The sequence below is a fragment of the Carlito syrichta genome, unplaced genomic scaffold (assembly GCF_000164805.1).
Source record: "Carlito syrichta isolate Samal-C Ts95f unplaced genomic scaffold, Tarsius_syrichta-2.0.1 Scaffold312209, whole genome shotgun sequence".
Taxonomy (NCBI): domain Eukaryota; kingdom Metazoa; phylum Chordata; class Mammalia; order Primates; family Tarsiidae; genus Carlito; species Carlito syrichta.
Genome location: NW_007256305.1, coordinates 1,103,545 through 1,109,400, shown reverse-complemented (window position 1 = coordinate 1,109,400; position 5,856 = coordinate 1,103,545).

Genomic DNA, 5,856 nt, shown 5'->3' with positions numbered 1-5,856 from the left:
CCGGTGGCCTTACGACCTCATCCCACGGCTCTGGGAGTCATGACCCAACTTCCCGAAACCGAGGGCTACTTGGAGCCCGAGGCGGACTTTTTGTTTTTCTCGCTCTGTCGCCCGGGCTGGAGGGCAGTGGCCGCTCCCGGCCACCGCAGCCTCGACCTGAACAGCCTTCCACGTAGCTGGAGCTCCAGGTGGGTGCCCCCACGCCCGGCTCATTTTTTGGTTTACCGTAGAGAGGAGGTCTCGACAAGTTGCCCAGGCGGGTCTCCAACCCGAAACTCAGGCAATCCTCTCACCTCGGCCTCCCACGGTGCTGGGATTATAGGCGTGAGCCGCCGTGCCTGGCAGGGGGGGAGCTCTTTAAAACACAGTTTGTCACTACTTTACGGTTTATTCAGTAATTAACCACAAAGTTTATCTGGTCCGTAACACCAGAGATGGAAGACAGCTTGGAAAACTTTTCTTAAAAAAAACTTGGAAGATACTGCAAACCATAAAAATACGAATCACCTGTAAGCCTGCAATGCAGTCTACCACTGTGAACTTCTTGAGTCTATCTTTATGCTTTTGAAATATGCACACTAACATCTTAGTTATTTTAGACTTCTTTTCGCTTCACATCCCTACATTTCCCGTGTCATTTTATTTATACAAATGCAAAAATATGGTGAAATTGTCCAACATTTGCACGATCTGATGAGAAACCAAGGGTGTAACTGTCCAGCATTTGTACACAAGGGTGCACACCTGGCACACACTTAAGCCCCCGCCCCATGTTGGTAAGTGGCAGCTCTTGCCACACTCCCTGGCTTTTCTGCAGTGTTTTAAAGCTAATCCAACACACCACTTTACACCTGAGTACCTCGGTATACACTAAACACACAGTGTTTTTACTCAGCCGCAATGCCATTTCCCAGCATCTAAAGGACGATTTTTTAAAATTTCACTTGATGTCTGTGAATCAGATGAGAACTGCTCAGTGTATTTGCTTGTCGCCCCTTCGGTCTCTTTTAATCTAGAACAGTCTCGTCACCTGCTTCCCCATCTTTATGCTATTCACGTCAAAGCAGCAGCCGGGCCAGTTGTCCTGCTGAAACCAGCTGGTGGTCTTCCCCTGGTGTTATCTGTTCTTCCAATCCACGTATTTCCTTACACTAGTTATTAGATCTAGGGTCTTGATTGAGTGTAGGCTCAGTACTTCATAGGTGGCGCCACACACTTGACATCGGGAGGCATATGACCTCTGGGTGCTGGGTTCTTGATGCTCTGAGGGCCTGGTGGGTTGGTTCTCCCTTCATAAGGAATCTCTCCATCAACACCTCACTAATGGCTTCACGCCCATTGTTGAGCACTGCCTGAGCAGTCCTTTTATCAGGGGCTGTGCTTTTCCCAAATTCTAGCATTTACTCTGCATTTGTCAGCTGGGATTCTTTGGTTTTTTGAGTTGGGGTCTCACTCTGTTGCCCAGACGTGATCATGGCTCACCACAGCCTCCACCTCCTGGCCTCAGGCAACCCTTCCACTTCAGCTTCTCAAGTAGCTGGACTACAGGTGTACACCACCACACCTGGCTAATTTTTTTATCGAGATGAGGTCTTGCTAGGTTGCCCAGACTGGTCTTGAACTCCTGGCTTGAAGTAATCCTCCTGTCTAGGCCTCCCAAATTGCTAGAATTACAGGTGTGAGCCACTGCACCCAGCTGGTAGTCTTTTGTATCCATTCTTCACTAGAACTATTGGCTACATGCAAATTAAATTCATACCAGAAAGGCAAGATGGATTTGTATTACTTTCCCTTAAATTATCAATTTCCAGAGCATTGTGTCTTAGCAGCTTCCAGTCATATTTAACATGTTTTGTTTTGTTTCTCTACCTTTTTTGATCATTATAAATTTATAACCATCATTCTTAATGATGGCCAGTTTGCCCCATCTTAGGCCAATGGAAGCACCTTCAAATTGGAACCTCTGTCCTTTTGGGATTCTTGCCTTAGCTTGTGATAATTTCTTGCTGTCTGGGACAATAAAATGTCCTTGGCTCACATTATCTGTATTCTTGGAATCAGTCACTTTTCCAAGAGCCTGTTTTCTTCAAATGGGTCATAAGTATTTAGAAACCACGATCTGGATGCCAGAGGTGCTCGTTGCCAATGAGTTGTTATTTTAGACATTTTCAGTGAGATAGGAAACACAGATTTTAAAAGAGGGATGAAAACACACATTCACACTGATATTTCTAAGTAAAATTTATGATAGCAGGCCAGACTCAGTGGCTCAGTCTGTAATCCCAGCACTTTGGGAGCCGGAGGCCAGTGGATTGCCTGAGCCTATGGGTTCGAGACTAGCCCAGACAACTTGGCAAGACCTAGTCTCTACAATAAATAAATTAGGCAGGTTGATGCTGAGGTGGCCGTGAGTGGGCCACTACACTCCAGTCTGGGCAACACAGTGAAACTAACTCAAAAAAAAAAAAAAAAATTTACAATAGCAGAGGTTTTTAAAAATCATTTTGGGTTTACAAATGTATCCCTTTTTTCTTTTTGCTGATAATCTTTGCTCTAAAACCTTAACATAATTGCTTTATCCTGTCCATAGATGTATTTCAAAATGACCACATCAGTATTAGAATAGCAATAAGACTAGTGAGTGAAAATGTAAGATACCTTTACAGTTCGTTTCATCTTTAGACTATATACTAATTAAGATGTAAATTCAAAATACTTTTCCTAAGTTCTGTTTTCTCTGTTGCCAACTTGTTAGCAAATTATTTTTATTTTCTTTCAAATAAACTGCTCCCTATTGATGGTTACTTCAGTTCTATGAGGAAAACTTTGAAACTCTCCTATTCTCTATAATTTAAAGAGTATGTATGACATTGGGCATAAAAAAAACAGACTAGAGGAGAGCAGAAATCAAGAAGTAAATTTAAGTACACATGAAAATACAATATTAAAAAATGCTACATTTCATATCAGAAGTGGAAAATATGGACTTATGAATGGGGAGTCATTTGTAAAAAAGGTAAAACGTATATTCATACTTCACATCATACTGTAGAACAAATTCTATATGAATCAGAAATTTAAATTTTAAAAAATGAAACCATGGTCAAATGTCCTTATCACATGAGAGGAGGAAATTTTACCAACAGTAAGGAAAAGTTGATATATATGACTATATAATATAAAAAACAATTTGCATGGGAAAAGACAAGTCATATAGAAAGTAAAAAACAGAACAAGAATGTAATGCCAGTGTGAGTCTAGGAGGCCCAACATTTTAAAGTAGCAGTTCAGGAAAGGGAGCAAAGCGTGGGTGCTGAGCTCATGACCCCCGCATCTGCCGCTGCTGTGCTGAGACCTGCAACCCGCATTCAACTGACATTAGGGGGTGGCCACTCTATTTCAGCAGCTAGAAATATCATCTTTAATATTACGGACATGTTCTGTGGCATCCTATGCCCCTACAGCAGTCTCTAAAGTGTGGTCCTAGGACATCTTGCCCCAGACTTACAGGAAGCATTTGTTAAAAATGCAGGTTTCTGGGTCCACCCCTTCGGCAGTCAGACCTTGTCTAAGAAAGCTTTTCCATCTAGCCGGAATACAGCTTGACTAATCATTTGAATACAGTAAGCTGTGTATTGATCTCAGATATGAATCATATTTATTACTTCTTATTACTGGAATAGTAAATATAATCTTTTTGTTTTTGTTTTGAGTCAGAGTCTCATTCTGTTGCCCAGGCTTGAGCGCAGTGGCACGCTCATGGCTACTGCAGCCTCGACCTGCTAGACTCAGGCAATCCTTCCATCTCAGTCTTCCAAGTAGCTGGAACTACAGGTGTGCGTTATCACGCCCAGTTTATTTTTTAAAAATTTATTGTAGAGACGAGGTCTCACCAGGTTGCCCAGTGGTCTGGAACCCCTGAGCTCAGGCAATCCTCTCACCTCAGCCTCCCAAAGTGCTGGGATTATAGGCATGAGCCACCATGCCTGGCCTAATATAGTCTTTAAAATAAACAACAAAAACAAAATTCAAAAGAGCCTGCAAGGTTAATCCTCTCCCAAGTCATCAAGATGACATATTATGGCAGTAACTCAGAGGCCAATACCTAAAAAGTCTTTCTGAAAGCAGAAGATCGAAAGGAGAGAGCAAACTGGCCAGGGCAGGAGGCGACTCTTGGACCTCTTTGAATGTTCACATATATTACATGGTCCAAACACAGAACAAAACAAGATAATTTGGTATAAGAGATAACCAATGCAAAAGTATTTATTAGTTTGTTTTATTTGGTTAAAATGTTATTAGCTATTATAAAGGCTATTAGGTAGAAAGTAGCTTAAATAAACAGGAAGAAGAGTTATGTGATGAACAAAATGATTTTAAAAGTTTAACACTGCAAAATAACTATTTTATATATATATATCTAAACATAGGAATAGACAAATCAACACTCCATGAAAGGACCACAAAAGAAAATTTTTTTCACTAAATGTTTCATTTCTTGATCCTGGTTATATTTCTGTTTTGACTTGTTATCCTTGGAGAATTCAGAACCAGAATCCATCAATTCACCTCATCTTCTCATTTTACTGCAATGTAGAAAAAAAAAGGAAATTAGTAATAATAACAACACAAAATGAATGCTTTTGCTGTGAAACATGGAGAAAACAATTATTGCATCACAGCAGAAGAGCAGTTTCCTTAAACCACAAGCTCTGCCATCATTTGAGATACTTATGATAGTGGGAATTATAAGATCTAAGAAAAATTAACCAACATAGATTTTATATATTACATGTTTTACATTTTCCTTCTTATTATGAAATTTAGCATACATCGAAGAATATATGAAAATATACAATGTAAAAATAACAAAACAAATGATTAGGTTCCTACCACCCAGGTAAACAAGCAAAACTTAGCCATACCTCAGAAGCCTCCAGTATGCCCCCTGCTGGCCACACCCCTCTCCTACCACAGGAGGAACCACTATCCTATAGGTCACTCCTTTGCTTTTCCTTCCGTGTTTTACCACCTGTGCATTGCACTCCTAAAGAGGACATTGTTTGGTTTCATCTACGTTTGACCTTTTTATCAATGGAATAATACTATAGGTGTATTTCTGTGACTTGGTTTTTATACTCAACACGTTTACTCATTTTCAAGTCTCTCCTTTGTGGACACATGAAGCATGCTTATTTTATATTCTGTGTCTGATTCTCCCATGGCTGTCTCTGCTGGTACCCTGTTGCCTTGTATGTGCGGCGTTTTTCTTTACTGTGAACTAGCTGCTCACTTCCCTTGGAACTTTGTGGAAAATATGTCGAGGCGTGAGATGAAGGAGACTCCCTAGAAAATATGTGCATTGGTTTCTGACAATAGGGTACTACAATTCAGTTTCCATTTTTCTGTGCCTTTGAGATAGTGTAAATTCCAGGTGTAATCTGCATAAAGGCTGGATTCTGGTTATGACCTCTAAGGAGATATTTTTTTTCCTCAATGCAGCACCAGAGTTGTTTCCTGGGGCTGAAAAGCTAGGCGAGGGGGTATTTTGTTTGCTCCTCTACTGAGAAAATGGCTCCGCTTAACCGGAGATCTACTGGCCTCTTCATTTTAGCTAAACTCTAGATTTGCCTTTGGCCCTAGCCCTGTAAGGGTGTGAAGCCAATGTTCAGGTTCACCTAGTCAGCAAATGCCTTCAGGCTAAAGCCAGTTTCAAGTTGCACTTCTCCTATGGGTCCCGCTGCCATTCAGTCTCTGATTTGAGCTTTTCTTACTCTCCCACTCAAAGCATTAGTTAGTTAAGAATTACTAGCTAATAGATGCATTCAATTTCTTTCTTTTTTTTTTTTTTTTTTT